The following is a 17335-nucleotide window of genomic DNA, read 5'->3' as shown; positions in this document are numbered from 1 at the left end:
TCTCTACGCCTATTCAAGCAATCCCTCAGGTCCAGATTTGTTTGATCTCCATTACCCCGACTCTGGTTCAGATGATTTCGCAGGTCGGGACGATTCTTGCGGCTTCCAGTTTTATTACGACCTCGGTCATGTTTACTAAAGGACCTGGTATCTCCAGACTCATCACTGGTGAAACTCATTGCTCAGTTATTTCATGGTGGATTCTTCCCACGTCGCCTCGTCTCCGCCGTGCGAGACCGAGACGTTTGACTTTTCTCAGATGGAGCGCCTCTCCGCTCCTGGAAAGTCTCCCTATTTTCTTGTCTTTCCCCCGTACGCCCTTCATCCTGGCCTCGAACAAGCTGAGCGTTCCTGCGGGGGGGGGGGGGGGGGGGCGAAGGATATCTTATGGGTGACGGAGGGAACCGTATAGGCGACGGTGGCTGCCACCCTTGTTGCGGCCTAGAGGGTCCAGAATTTGCCCGAGATGGGTCAGTCGCATTCGGTGCGCTCCCAGGTACCTGAGTCCGAGCCTCTGCAGGGGTTCGGTTATTCTCAGCTGCCGCAGGCACTTCCACAGGAGGGTTAGCCGGGGCCCGAGCCCGAGTACTCCTCTGAGGCCTAGGTGGAGCGGATGGCTCTGCTGGTGCCGGAGGTTGAGTCGGCCTCCTTATGGCAGCGTCCTTTCGTGGACGCCCGCGGGGCCTCCGGGGAGGAACATGCACGTCCCTTGGAGGAGGTACTTGGTTTTCGCGCGGAGGTGGGGGCTGAGCCACCTGCGCCTCTGCGGCTATCCTTGTCAACTCCTCATTCCGTTTGTTGGCCTCTGCCAACAACTGCTTCAGTTGCCGGTTTTCAAGTTCCACAATAGGAACGTACCGCTCAAGATTGTAGTACATAACCTCATCTCTTGGTGGAGGAGGTGGTCCCCGGGAATCAGAAGACCCACTTCTCTCTTCAACATCCGGATTCTCCATTGGCTGTTTTCCAGGACGTCTTGGGTAATTTTCTTCAGGTGTGTTCTGATTGTTTGTGGCCATGATTCTCTTAGGGATGAATGCTTAAGGCTCTCAATGAAAGCACCAAACTGTTGACGCCATTTTTCGTCAGCAGTGAAAGGAGAGCACGTAAACAATAACTGATAATGGCCAATTTAAATATGACAACACAAACACACGATTTTTACGTGGTTCAGCAGTTAAATCTGCCTAGTCCACGAGTCTCTGTTATTAAACTCAAGATTGTCTCTGAAAATTCTTAATCATGAATTCTTCAGAGTGTCCTCTCAAGGTTCAGAATTTCGGTCCATTACAATGGTGCATGACCTCTCTATTTATAGAGAAGGTTGCAGAATACTATCCCACATATTTTGGGTAGTTACTCTTTTTGTGTAAATAAAATAAATGGCTTTAAATGCCTATAATCAAATATAAAAGGAAACGTCCCCTGAAGACCAGGGGACGTATAACTGACCAAATAATATACCACAATTCTAGGGGATTTACAGTAATTAATGAGGATTACATCTCGTATAGACAACACTTATAGATATTCAAGGTTTTTATCATATATCTCCAAGGCTTTAGCTTCCCAGGTCTCTCGTTAGCTTTCGAGCCAGAGACATCTCCCGAGGTCACATGGCTGTCGAGATCGTATGTGCGTCAAGCTCGGGACCCCTGATCCGAGGTCATCCCTGAGGATGGATGTGTCTCCGGAGCTACCTTTCGAGATCATGAACACTTCGAGGTCACCATATTCGAGGTCGTATCGAGCCTTGATGGCTCGATATTCAATCCTGGAGCATACTTCAAACCTTATGAGTCCACTTGCTGCGAGTCCAACTTTCGAGGTCATATTTAACATAGCTCGAAATCTGGGTATAACACATAAGATTTAAAAAATGATAGCAATTTTTTTTGTTATCCATTCCTATTCACATTACTAAAACTCACAGACTCTTGTAACACTCTAGATGGCGATTGACAAGACTTTGACAACATTGAGAAATCGTGCTTGTCAAGAATATTGGAATGGTCTACAATCTTTTTTGAGGATGGCCTCGGAATATAAGGATTCTGATGGAAGAATTAGGTGTCCGTGTGTCAGATGCATAAATAACAGGCTTGAAATTTTACCTGTTGTCGAAGCACATGTATTCGATAGGGGATTTTATCAAGGTTATGAGAGGTGGATTTATCATGGGGAAGCGGAACTAGATGTTGTTGATGAGGTAGTTGATGATGATGAAGTTGGCGAGATGATTCCCATAGTGGAGGACTTCCTCTTACCGACAACTGAGCAAGTAGACAATAGTGGCGCAAGTGAATATTACGACGAGTTATTTGAGGAGATTGAAGCTGAGTTGTATCCTGGATGTGATTGGATTTCTTCCCTTAACTTCTTAGCTAAGCTATTACATTTGAAAGTTAGAGGGAAGATTCCTAACAACATATTCGATGAATTATTGAAGTTGTTAAATATTTCCTTTCTGAAGGAAAATAAAATTCCATCAACGTACTACAAGGCTAAAAAGAGATTGAAGAAATTAGGGTTGGGATACGAGTCGATTCATGTGTGCCAATATGATTGCTGTTTATTTTACAAAGAGCATGCAAACAAAGAGGAATGTCCAGTTTTCGGAACTAGTCGATGGGTTACTTTTGAAAAAACTAAAGGAAAAAAGGTGCCGCATAAGGTGATGCGTTACTTTCCATTGACACCCCGGTTGAAAAGACTATATAGCTCAAGGCTTACAGCGAAGGACATGCTATGGCACCACACTGGGAAATCGGAAGATGATGGAGTGATGCGACACCCGGTGGATGGGACGGCATGGAAGAACTTTGACGTCAATCATCCTGGTTTTGCAAGTGATCCTAGGAATGTCCGTTTAGGCTTAGCTGCTGATGGATTTAATCCATTCGGCAACATGAACCTGGCATACAGCATGTGGCCTGTGGTGTTGGCGAACTATAATCTTCCACCTTGGTTATGTATGAAAGACAACAATTTGATGCTGACCATCCTTATTCCTGGTCCAAAATCACCGGGTAAGGACATGGATGTATTTCTAAGACCATTGGTGGATGAGTTGAAGGAGTTGTGGGCTAACGGAGTTGTTACGAGAGATAGTACGACCAACACTATGTTCAAGCTGCGCGCAGCCCTTTTATGGACAGTCATTGATTTTCCAGCTCGAAGTAGTTTGTCTGGATAGAGTGGTCAGGGATACAAAGCTTGTCCTACATGTAATGAAGACACATCTTCCATTCGAGTGATCGGTAAGACATCGTATGTTGGTCACAGAAGATTCTTTCCCAGTACACATCGAATGAGAAGGAACACTGATTTCGATGGAAAAATTGAGAGAAGACGTCCTCCGAAACGATTTACTTGTGAGGAAATATTAGAACAAGTGAACAACCTTCCACCCCAAGTTCCTGGAAAACACTTGCAGTTTGGAGGTGTGAAACGTAGAAGAGTTGCGGAAGATAGAAATTGGAGGAAAAAAAGCATCTTCTACGAGCTTGATTATTAGAGTACAAACATTTTAAAACATAACATTGATGTCATGCATGTCGAAAAAAATGTGTGTGATAGTCTCCTTGACACAATCTTGGACAATGATAAGTCTAAGGACACCACTAATGCAAGATATGATTTGAAGAAGATGGGAGTAAGGGAATCATTGTGGATTTATGAAGATGAGAGTGGAAAGTTGATGAAGCTACATGCTTCTTACGTGTTAACTCCTGCTCAGAGACAACAATTTTGTCAATTTATTAAAGAAGTGAAATTTCCAGATGGCTTTTGTTCAAATTTGAAGAAAAAAGTAATCGAGAATGAAACAAATATCATTGGGTTGAAATCCCACGATTGTCATGTTATAATGCAACGATTATTGTCTGTGGGTGTTCGCAAGTTTCTCCCAAAAGATATATCGACCACCATTTCTTAACTATGTAGTTTTTTCAGGCAACTATGTTCGAGGACTATAAATGTTACAGATATGGAGGAAGCACAAAAAGACCTTGTTCTGATATTGTGCAAGATGGAGTTGATCTTTCCTCCGGCTTTTTTTGATATAATGATTCACTTGGTCTTACATTTGCCTGAAGAAGCAATTTTGGGTGGACCGGTATTTATGAGATGGATGTATCCTTTTGAAAGGTACATGAAAAAATTGAAGAACTACGTGGGAAATAAAGCTCGTCCTGAAGGGTCAATAGCTGAAGGCTATGTCGCTGATGAGGCTATGACATTTTGTTCGATGTATTTCAAAGGGGTTGAAACTAAATTTAATCGTCTTGATCGCAATAAAGATGAGGTGTATGTCCCACGACACCTTACTGTGTTTCAATCTCAATGTCGTCCCCTAACAAAGGGAACTCTCAAGCCTCTCGATCTTGCGACTCGTGAAATGGCTGAATGGTTCATCATTAACAATTCACCCAAAATTCAAGATTACTTAGAGTAAGTTTATTCCCTTTAAAGTGAAATTTATGTTTATTCCAAATTATTTTATCTAATATAGTCAAAGCATTCAAATTTACAGCGAACACCTAGTAGAGATCAAACTGAAATTCCCAGATGGTGATCATAATCTTTTACAGAAGAAAAATTTTCGCCAGTGGTTTCATAAGAAGGTAAAATTGAGATTATTTTTAAACCTTTATTATTGTAATGATATTTTTATCATTCTAATATAGGTTTATTAATTTATTTAGATATCTGACTTGCACAAACAAGGATCTTTAGAGAATGGTGATGAGTTGCTAGCTTTAGCATCTGGGTCAGATCACTTGGCAACATACTACGAAGGTTGTATAGTTAACGGTGTTCGATTTATCGCTTATGACCGAGATCAAAAGCGCACCACACAAAATAGTGGAGTGTCTGTTGCGAGAACTGAAGGTTTTAACTATTATGGCACGCTTCAAGAAGTACTGGTCTTATCTTTCACTGGTGCATATTCAGTTGCATTGTTTAGGTGTAAATGGTTTAACACTGATCCAAGCAAGAAGAAAACAATCACTGAAAATAATATCACCAGTATAAACGTCAGTAGCGAATGGTACAAAGATGAGCCTTATATACTTGCTAGCCAAGCTAAGCAAGTATTCTATCTCGATGATCAACTTAGAGACCGACACTGGAAAATTGTTGAGGATGTCAATCACCGTCAAATTTGAGACATCAAGGACGATGAAGTTGATGCAGATGTTGATGTTGTACATGACATAAACTCATCAAATTTTGTGTTGACCGTGGATCTCGGTCAGTTGGTTATGGAATCTCATGAACCTGCAACGTATATTGGCACTATACAAAATTCACCTGCTGATCAATTAGATGAAAATTTCATAAATGAAGACTTAGGCGAAGAAGAAGTCGATGAAGAAGATGAATTTCTAGTTGATATTTGTGAAGATGATGTTAATCATGTGTCTCCGATTGATGTTAATTTAATTAATGATGAAAGTGATAGTGATTATTCTACTTAGTTTTTATATTTTTGTAATAAAGACAATTGTTTAAAATATAATATATGAGACTTGTAATCATGATGTTCATTTCCATTGGTGATATTTGATACTAACTAATAATTTATTACTAACTAATCATTTTTGTTCCTAAGTACAATGTCAGCAGATATAGCCACCTCTCACGGCGGAGATGGTGGAGGTCTAGATCCGCCAGATCCTAGTAAAGTACCCTCTTCCTGCGAGTCAGGTTAATAATAATTTTTAAATTTTGCTCATAGCTTGAAAGTCAAGCTCAACGAATGTTTAAATATAATATTAATATTTCAAATTTTGGTTATTCTTGAAAATGTGGATAGCTGAAGTGCCGAGAAGAAAGGGTCGTGGCCTGGCTAATTCGAAGCCACTTGAAATTCGAAGGCGAAATGCCGGGAAATCACTAGATCTTCAGCTTGATCCTAGGACGGACAAAGTGGTTGGCTTGGAGGACCAAGATTTTGTCCGCGAGATAGGCCTCCAAGTCACTTTGTTGTTGCCAGGACATTACTTGGATTTCGCTGATGTACCTCAACAATTTAAGGAACAAGTCGTACCAAGGATGAAGGTACAAATTTAGAACAAGTCTTGTGGTATAATTTTTTTATTAAAATCATTTACAAACTAAACTAACGTGTTATTTTTAATGTAGTATTTTTATAATGTTGATGGTCATCCAGAACCCGAGAGAGTTATGAAAGTTATCTACACAGAGATGCGCAAAAGATATTCTGAGAGAAAAAACATCAAACATACTCACTTCAAAAAATATTACTCTAATCCGGAAGATTTGCAGAGTGTTTTAGTTGCCCCACCTTACCATTGCTCCAAGGAGAGTTGGAAAGATATTGTTCAGTTGTTTTTTAGCCCAAAATTTATCGCGCGATCCAACCAAAACAAGAAAAATAGAAAAGAAATGAAGTATACATCGACGCAAGGCACAAAATTGATGGCAGCTAAGCGTCACCAATTTGTAAGTAAAAATATTAATTTAATTTAACAAAATTTTACATTCTAACTTCCTATCTCTAAATTTGTATAGGCGAACCCTGATGAACATGTTATTGATACTTGGAAAGATAGCCATTTGAGAAAATCGACAAAAGTTTTTGTCAACGACACAGCTCGAGAAACTTTTGTAAGTTTAAACTTTTGTGTTATTATTTTCATTAAACTATGTTACTGATGTGTTTCTAACACTTTTTATGAACATGAAAAAATGACGGAAGAGCTTCAGAGGGCACGACTTCAAAGCCAGTCTCAAGGACCGACGGAGGGATCTGAAACTGGATCTGCTGCTGAATCCTCGTCGATCGATCAGTACGAGATTATGAGTAAAGTACTTGGGGAGAGGTCTGACTTTCAAAGAGGAGTAGGTTACAGCAAAGGCAAAGGGAAAAAAAATCAGCTTCCAGCTCCACAAGTCAAAGTCAGTCACAGGCCCAACCTGCTCATACACCTCAGGAAGACATGGCTACTATGGCGGAAATGATGAAGTCAATGCGTGAAGAGATCCGGATGTTGAAATCTCAACAAGGTCCATCTGGTAATCCTCAGCATACCAGTACAGAAACTGAGTCGCGGTTTGAAAGCCTTCTCCAACGATATTTACCATCACAACCTGAAGGTGGTATATCTTCTCAAAGTCCACCTCCTTGGTCGATGCCACAACAACAACAACATGTGTATCCACCTCAACAGAATTATCCAAACACGTATGGACGCTCCTCCCAGTCCCCTCCTTTTTATTACCCCGACGTCCCTACAGGATCTTAGACGTCACATCCTAGGCGTCGTGACTTCGGGGATTCATCGCAGCAGCAGCATCCACAGCAGATGTATGGTCAATTTGTGAGTTCGTCGCAGCAGCAGAGGTATGGTCAGTTTGAGAGTTTTTTGCATCAGTCTCCCTCGCCGCGACCACATGCTCGACAATTTAGATCATCTTCGCAACATCACTCTACACAAGCACCACAGTTTGCTTCACCACCGTTGCCGCGCCCTAATACTAGTGATCAAGATATTGATCTTAATGAATATTTTACACCAAGTTGGCCTGATCAAAACAATAATAATTAGATTATGCTTTTTAATTATATTAAGACAATTGAAATTTTATTATGTTTATTTTATCATTAGTTCATATGTAATTAAAATGAGACAATTTGTATTTTATTAAGTTAATTTTATGATTAATTACAATATTATTTTTGTTTGATGAATATTAATTATAATTTATGTTAAATATTATTATTTTTAAATAAGTATTATATGTATATTTATTAAGAAATAAAATATAATTAATTATTTTATTTTAATATTAGTATTTTAATACTGGCGGATTAATAGAGGCGGAACCCGCCGGTAATAAACGAGTCAAACGGGTGACAGTGTTGCACATCACCGGCGGAGTCCCACCTCTATTAATCCGCTGGTAATAATACAATACTGGCGGGTGGTGTCAGTCGGTCGGTAATGGTGGTAATACCGACCGATTATTACGGGCGGAGTTTTACCGGCGGACTTCGGCCGGTAATAGAAAATACCGGCGGGTGCACCATGTATTACCGGCGGGATCCTCCGCCGGTAATAGTAATATTTGTTGTTGTGTTAATTATGAGCACGTCTATACGTACCCATAATTTGTACATTATAATATAAGAAAAAGCTGGGAGCAATTGAGTGGTTCTTTGACTTCTCTTGATGATAACGAAACAACCTATAAAGCTGGCGATAATATATATATATATATATATATAATATATATATCCAGTTTAATTACACCAATCTGAAATATATATATATATATATAGCAAGAGGAATGTGCGATGGAGATCATGGGAGATAATAATAAGGTGCGACTTGGAAAGTTGAAATACATTATTAATGTAAGCATGCATTATGAAGAATTAAGTTAATAATGAAACTTTCTTCAAGATGAATTATATATATATATATATATATATATGAAATTTGGCTATTACTTGTTTTTACCAAAAACTCTATAACTCTCTACTGAGAACATATTCTCGGGAGAAACATTTCAGAGTAGCGCTAAGGTTATGCTGTATTTTTTCATTTTAGTTGGTATACCGATAATCTTTTACCGAGAATATGTTCTCGGTAGAAGTCGTCGACATAATTAAAAAGACTGAAACCTTTTTTCTTCCTCCAAATGCGAAAAAAATTGATTCTCTCTCTAGCAAAATCTCATTTCCTTCGACTCCTCTCTAAACCCCCCCCACTAGTCTCTCACTATAAAACCTATTTATCCCCAATTTCGGCTCTCACATGGTTAGATATTTAGTTTCACTCCAAGATTTGAAGGTATATGTTTGTGTTTTTCTTTGAATTTTTTTTTTTTTTTTTTTGTTATTGTGTTATTTTGAATCTGAGATTGATGTGTATTTTTTTGTTTTTATGAAGTATTTATGGTTGATTTGGTGTCTACAAACACATTCCAAGATTGACCCGACTCTTGTTTGGTAAGATTTCAATTTTTTGTTTTGTTTTTTTTTTCACAATTTTTGTTATTGTGTTATAGGTATATATATAAATATATTTGTTATTTAAATAGTTAAATTAAAAATCAGTCTTTCTTTCTCTGCGGTTGTTTTAAAAAAACCGTGGAGAAAAATCTTTCTCTGTGGTTTTCATGGACTTTTCTCTGTGCTAGATTACACTGCGATACTCATTTGCTCATAAAAACTGCAGTCTATTTAAGAAAAAAAATGCAGAGAAAACCAAATTTTGTAGTAGTGCATATATGTATGAAAATTGTGATGTATAATTATAAATGAAAATATAATATTTGAGTGTTAATATTTTAGTTTGGGATAATTAATTTGAGTGTTGATTTTTTAGTTTGGGATAATTAATTTGAGTGTTACATTAGTATAGAGATTGTGTGTTAATAAAGTTAGATTAATAGATTGAGTTGATAAAGTTATATTATCATATTGATTTTTTTATTTTGTTGAAATTGGTATTTGTTGTTGTTGTTAATTTTCTTTAATCTTAGTGTTGATGAATATTGATACTTTGTTTTTATTTTTGGTGTTGTTGTTTTTTTAGTGAAATTAAGATATTTTGCATAATTAATAAAATTAAGACTAATACTTGTATGTGTATTGTTCTGTGTATGTTCTGGGTCTGCATATTTTTTGTGTTATTTGCAGGATTTTAAATTTTTGGATATAGATGAAAATATAGTTGTTATGCTGCGTAATTTTTTTATAAAATTGTAAAATTTAGAGATATTATGAATATTAGTAGAAGTACTCAATAAAATTTCTAATTTAATAAATAGTGAATTGATAAGTAAAATAATATATTTTTTAATTTTGATTAAATAAAGTTAACAATAACATTATGCAACTAAATTTTAATAAAAATAAACATTTATCTTGAATATTAATTAAATAATTTAAGTAATAAATCCTACATTAATTAAATAACTTTTAACCTAATCTTAGAATTTTTTTCGACGCCCAGAAATTACGGTATTAATTTCTTGCTAAACTTCACTCTCTTAATTAAATATATTACTAACAGAAACTTTTTGCATAAACGTTCTAGGGTCAACAAGAAAAATAGGAAGAAACTAAAAGAGTTTAGCTACGGAGGTTCTCAGTCAATCCCAGCGCTGAGCAATTATTTTATTTTTTAAAAATATGTATGTGGCAGCACAATTTAGAGATTGGGCAACTTGAGACGATCCCGAATAGCTAGATGGATACTCACCATAAATCAGACACAGGTTGGGTGATAGAAACAGCAAAAAAAACCTGGGTGCGTTAAGTTTTTTTAAACATTTTTAAATTTTTAATTGCTTGTTTACAATACATAATTGCATTATAAATTGTATCATAGGATGAATTGCGTGCATATCGCGACACACAGCAGACACAAACAACTGATACTGATAATTCCACACTAGTTTCGAATGCGCTTGAAGATGACGACTTGTCTTTGGTATAAACTGTCTTCAGAAAACGACGTGGCCACCAAAAAGGATATAGGCATATCCTTAACATAAGGGACCAAACTTCATTTACTATTGATTCTCCACAAACTAGAGATGAAAAGATGACTGAGATGAGAGAGCGTGCTCGACAATTAGAGGAGCGCATCCGAACTCATTGTACCACCCTAGGATCTCAATGTGCCCCACCACTACCTGATGATCCCGATGTTGGAGCACCGAGCGAGTAAGACTTATGTATGAGTTTTATTACTATGAATTATTACATTTTCATGTTTAGGACAACTCTTTATTTTGATTGAGCAAACGTACGCTTATGTTTTTATTTATATGTTTAATATAAGTGTTTTAATTTTAATATATTATTTTATATTTAATTCAAATTAAATCAATAAATAAATATATAAATGATAAACATTGCACATATTAAAAAAAATCTTGGTTCAGTCTATACCGAGGACAGTGTCCTTGGTATAGCCCATCCAGATGACAAAATTGGACAGGCTTCACCAATGATATTGTCAACTCTATACCTAGAATAATTATCATCGGTACAACCTATACCAAGAACATATCCAATGTCCTCAGTAGAAGTTTCCCTCTACCGACGATGAAGTACCGAGAACTTGTTTTCAGTAGAAGTTGTACCAAGAACATTCGGGCTTTTACCGACGACTTTTGTTCTCGGTAAAAGCCTTATTTTTTGTAGTGTACATTTACCTCACTAAGAAAAGAAAATGAATCATGGTGTGGTCTTTGATGTTCTATATTTTAAGTTTCTCTTTTTCTTCTTTGGACTTATGACTCATGGCCACCATGTAATTCCATTAATATATATATATAAATAGTAATTATTATTCGAGTAATTTTAATGAAATTAATAATTGGTATACACACACGGCATATGTAAGAGATCCATAAAAGAAGGAAGTAGAATATATAGAAACTAAACTCCAAAAGACTTTATAAGTAATTAATTGAGTAATGATGAGTTAGTTCTTGCAATCTTATCGATATTATTGCTGAAAAAAGTTGTAAAGATGCAATACTTTGTGCATGCTTATATAATAGGAAAGCTATATAGACTTAAATGCCAATTAGTGGATGGAGGTAGGTAAGTACTTGACTTGATTTGATAATAATGTCACTCAATTTAAAACTAATATTTTGTTGTACCACTTCTTCATGAATGTTTGGAAAGTTTAATATTATTTTTAGCCGAAATGGCACCTATTGTGCTTTCTTCAATATGAATTACTGCTATATGCACTGTGTAAGAAAAAACGAAAACTTTCCGAGAGTGGCACAGTCATGAATAATATTAATGAAAATTTTGTCATCGAATGTATATATATTTATAGAAATAGTATTTAATATATATATATATATAGAAAGTGTAAACATCTTTATAATATAAAGCTAGCGCATGCACTCTTTATAGTCCAAGAATTTAAAGTGTCACTGTCAAATCTTCATATCCTACATCATGTTACATAGTTTTTTTCCCAGTGGTTTCTAAAGCGTATCATATTATTTAATCATAGTTTTATTATTAGTAATTAATTATTGTTTATTTGTAAAATTACAGCACTATATATAGAAACATAATATTTTATTATTGTAATTAATCTTATGATATATTTATTTGAAGATCCATGGATCGTTCGATCTCTATTCATGCTTAGACATTGTGAATTTCCGGGTGATTTAATATATTAATATATATTTATTTATTTCATGAGCTAGCGTAGCGTGTTTATTACGTAAAGGCCGCGCCGGCACAACCACAACTATTATTAATTACCACGAAAATCACTAATTAATATTGGACAAGTACGTATAATATGTCTGAATATTAAATTATATATATATATATAGAAATGAATTTTTTTTTTTTTGCCAACATATATATGAGTTAAAGCCGAGAAGTACGCAGCAGAGAGAAGTAATGTAATTAATAATAATAATTAATGCAGAGACACATAAAATCTACTTCAAAATGTTACACCTAATATTATCAGAAATGCTAAGGTATTTTAATGCAGGTACTACTATATATATATTTAGCTTCTACAAGAAACTAATAAAACTCCAAAACTATACACAAAAACGTAGATATAAATGATGATGCATTTCCACTCTGGTAAGGCGGCTGCTGTGCTTCTACTTTTCTTGCTGATTTTCTCAGCTCACAAACAGTATTATATAATTCCAGCAGGCGCAGCAGGCAGGGCGACTTTACGCGTTTCAACTTCAACGACGTTAGATAGTAATTATTTGACCGATAAAAAAGCAAAGCAACGGCCGCCGATTCCTAACCCTATCCTACCACCAATGTTTCCTGACCCCGCCGTGGAGTCTCACCGGCCGAACCGCGGCTAAGATACTCGATTATATATACCATATTAATTTCCATCCCTTACGATTATATATATATGATATTATTTGCAGCATTTGCATATGCTTACTATATCTTGGGCTACTCACATGTTTATTAGTTTGCAAATAATTATGTTAATTATAATAATAATGAAGGCTGAGTACCTTACTATATATGCAGCTAACGTTCATTTTATTTCTAACGGCCCGGTGATGGGGATGATTAAGTATGATAGATCTTGAGTTTTGGGATGATTTGGGGGTGGTTAGTGCTTGGTAGGTGGCTGTCATGAAAAATCCAGCACCATTGTTGCCGGCGCTAATGGTGGATGCCGGTGGTGGTGCTGGTGTTGGTGGCCAAAGTGATGGTCATGGCGGTGATGAGGGTAATGCCATGGCTGCCTTGGTGAGGGATTTTGGGTTCAAGCATGGCTCGGGTTGGTCGTGGAGGCTTGCCGTGGGTGAGGAGACTATCCTTAGGTGGTCACGTGCATGCTCATGCATGTAATCAGTTGGTTACGAATGGTTACAAGTTGGTAACTTAAGGAACCAAAATGCTAGTTGGTCCCAAAACTTTGGAATTTTGTCGCGAGGCTCGGGATTAGACACCCCAAAGTCTAAGACCTGATTTTTGAGGGTCGGGATTAGAAAATTTATCTAAGGGATGTCCAAGTTTAATAATTTTTTAGCAAGTCTCGGAAATTATTACTTAAGCTTCAAGAAATTCTAGACCCGGGAATTAGTTCTAAAATTTAGATTTGATGGCTTAGAATCATCGAAATATTTTCAAGGACTTAGAAAATATTTCAAGAAGTATAATATTCTTTTTTCAAGTCTTAAGATTAAGAAGTGGGCTCGGGGGATCGTGTTTTGGACTCGAGTATCGGAAAATAGAATTTTAAGAAATAATTGGAGTTTTGATTTGAAATTTCGGGCGTAGTCTCGGATAAAATTATAATTGGAAATAATAATTTTCTAAGTTGAGTTAGGAATTTTAAAAGGGGTATTATGATCATTTTACCCTAAGGGCTCGGGTTTGGGTCAGGGACGGGAATTTCAGCTTTGATTTTAAAATTCCCTTATATATATATTTAAAATCTTAGTAAAGAATAAACTAAGACATATTGTCCCAATATGATTATAGGGTCTAAACGCGATCGAAAATACTCACAAAGACATAATTCACAAAAGCTAAGGACACGAGGTAAGGAAGTATACACCAAGAGTAACTTAGTTGTTGTTTAGTTCAGTAAAGTTATCGTGAATGCAATATGTGGAATATTTGTGTTTGCCAAGGGAAACCTTATGAGAGTGGGCCCCATATAGTCGTACAGTGGGGTTAGCCACTAAGCCAGTAAGTCATCATGTTTTAGCGAAGTGTACCCCTTGGTACGGGAGGAGAGTATTCTCTGGGCCGTGGAGGCCACACGGGGATCATGACCCCATAGACAACTCGATGGCTCAGTTATATGTTTTCAGTATATTACGAAATACTTTGACTTATGTGAATGTTTTAGACATGTTGCTCGGTGTACAGTTTCCAGTTGTGCATTACTGTTATGCAAATTTTGTTTTGGATAGTAGAATCTTAAGTTGTAGCTAGCTTCCTTACTGAGCGTTATAGCTCATCAGTTACTTTGTGTGTGTAGGTAAGGGCAGAGCTTAAGGAGCAGTGCAATGAGCTGGAGGGGATTCTGTCTGAAGTATGCATATTATGAAAAAGTTGACCATCAGGGTTCTCTTCAGTTTTCTGCTGAGTTCAGTAACAGTTTTATCAATTTCATGTTTACTAGTTTTATTTAAATAAGGCCTTATGGCCACAGACAATTTCTTAAGTTACGTGAAACTATGTTTTGTTTTTAAAACTATGAGATCCCATCCAAACACTGTTTTATTTCAAAGTACTCAAATGTAAAATTTTCTAAAGTTTGCTTAAAGTTTATTTAGTTCTTAACGTCTGATTTTTACCAAAGTTGACCGTAAGAGTTCAATTGATCCCAGATAGTCATAATTGTATTTCAGTGGGTCTAGTTAAGAAAAGTCGGGTCGTTACATTATTACTATTATTTTTATATCTCTTCTATATTAAAAAAATGTATAGATAAAAGAAATTTTTGGTTTTAACGATTTGTTTTGTTAATTTTAACGAAATATTCTAAATATTTAACGGAATATGTCAATAAAACTAACTTAAAAATAGAAATTTACACTACTACAAAAACGGGATTTCCCGACAGTGTTTAACTGCCGCTATTGAGCAACGACGACAGTCGACTAACTGTCGAATTTGCCTATGCCAGTGTGGGGGTAGCTATACCGACAATTATTAGGTGTCACCGTTGCTGTCTACACCGACAATTATTAAGTGTCGCCGTTGCTGGCTACGCCGACAGTTATTAGGTGTCACTGTTACTGGCAACGTTGAAAGTTATTACATGTTGTCGTTGTTGGCTACACTGACAGTTGTTACGTGTCGCCGTTGCTGGCTACGCTAATAGTTATTAGGTATTGTCATTGCTTGCAAAAGAATTATTTATTTTATGTTAAATTAAAAATTATGATTTAAATGAAACATTTATATACAAATCTAAAAAATTATAGATTAAAATAACAAAACTTATACAAAGTATTTACAAAGAATCATTTACTCTAATAAAAATTACAAATAAAATAAAACACTAAATTCATTGTCCAACATCATATATTTCTTCTTCTTGTCCTTGTACTCACTCTGAAAAACAACTGAAGTGAAAACTACCACAACATATATGAAGTTGTAGTGATTAACTTAGCTTAGCTTCAGATATTTACCACAACTGAAAAAGGCCTAGGGGTTAGCGGATATTTAAAGTTGTAGTGATTAAATTAGCTTCAGATCTTTACATATATACTTCTGGACAGATAACTTATGATGCGACACCTCTTATTCAGAATTTCATTCTTTTAGCTAGGCCTTGATCAATCATGGGGTCAATGGGAGGTGGTTGTGCCTCCCCCGTTTGCTGGGTTTTAGGGTCATTTTCCGATTCTGTGTTCGTGAGGGGGATGTAGCCTTCTGGAAATGGTGGCGGTGGTGGGGCTGGTGCTAGCTGCATAAATGCCAAGTGACCTCTCAGTAACAGATTAGTTGTGACATAGTAATAACTATACAAAACAAATTGAAGTTTATTTATCTACTTAATTTTATTTATTTAACAAGCAGTAATAAATTAAAAGCCCAAGATTTTATAGTAATTATCTATAATCGAAGTAGAATTCGGGAATTTTTAAAAGAAATATCGCAGTATCATCTCAAATTTCAAGTCAAACTCTGCAACATGAGACAACAATATCAACAATGACAGTCCATGATAAGTAGACAAAAAATATACGACAACATGCATACAATCTCAAGTCTCACCCCAGCAAATAGCAATGTGGATGAAGCTTATGCTGAGTTAGTCTGAACTCTAGACAAACCGGTAATAATGGGATCTTAACAAATAACACAGTCAACATGTAATGTATATTTCAAGCATCTACGCTTCTTGATAACATTTCCTAAAATTCCTTTCAAATTCTACCACTTGCCTTCAAATTTTCACATTAAAAAAAAACAAAGTACCAATTGAACTTGTTACTTGCTGATATTGGAAATTACAAAATATAACAGCAAATGCATACCACAGAATAAATATCATCAAATTAAAGTTAAATGACCTATGCACCCTTTCAAATGACTAACATACCATTTGAGTACGTAATTTGTCTAGAGAACTTTCCCTTTGGACAATATAGATTTATTTGAAATGGAACCTATTATATTAAAAAGGGTGGGAGGCAAGTCCAATAAGATGTCTTACCATATCCTATCTTCTCTGACTTTGAGGCAGCAGTTGTAAAGGCCTTTGATATGTAGTAGAGAGCACGCCCCTTGTAATGCCCCAAATTTCCTAATAAGGTTTAGGACCTTGATTAGGAGGCCGGGAGGGCCATAATTGCTTTATTATGCTATTTAATGATAATATGCATGTTTAGGTGTATTAAATATGCATGTGGACCCATTTGTGATTAATTGGGTGGTTTTCATATTTTGGCCATTTTGGGCATTTTTGGCATATATGTGAAATGGGCGTGGTGCTTTGTTGTTGTTGGGTTATGCCAGGGTTACCCAGCACAAGACGATCCTAGGAGGTAAGCTAGTGGGAAAGTCACAACGGGATTTAAGCTTGACTTAGTGTAAGTCGAGGGGTATTTAGAGCATTACCGGGTTATTGGGTAATGGGAATTAATATTTGGTGATAAATTGGGAGTTAGTAAGATCAGGGGGAAATTCTGGAAGTTTTGACTATAATGTCCCCGGGGGTGTTTTCGGGACCCCGAGCATTATGTTTTATTGGAAGCTACTTAAGCTTGAAGTAACTTTTTAAGAAAATAAAAAGAGCGTTCAATACGTTCTCTCTCCCTAAAAGTTTCCTTTTCGTCTCCCGATCGC

The 17335-nt window shown here is 36.4% G+C and overlaps 1 long non-coding RNA gene across 1 annotated transcript; it reads right to left on the bottom strand.

Annotated features, from left to right (window-relative positions):
- Positions 1 to 15435: 15435 nt before the first annotated feature.
- On the bottom strand, positions 15436 to 16775 carry LOC133814701 (uncharacterized). The gene is made up of 2 exons (XR_009884798.1): positions 16704 to 16775; positions 15436 to 16005 (listed from the first exon to the last, which is right to left on the bottom strand). It is a non-coding gene; the product is annotated as an uncharacterized LOC133814701 (long non-coding RNA).
- Between the last annotated feature and the right edge of the window lie 560 nt (positions 16776 to 17335).

This window comes from Humulus lupulus, chromosome 1 (assembly GCF_963169125.1).
Source record: "Humulus lupulus chromosome 1, drHumLupu1.1, whole genome shotgun sequence".
Lineage (NCBI taxonomy): Eukaryota > Viridiplantae > Streptophyta > Magnoliopsida > Rosales > Cannabaceae > Humulus > Humulus lupulus.
This window is presented reverse-complemented; position numbering and strand designations above follow the sequence as displayed.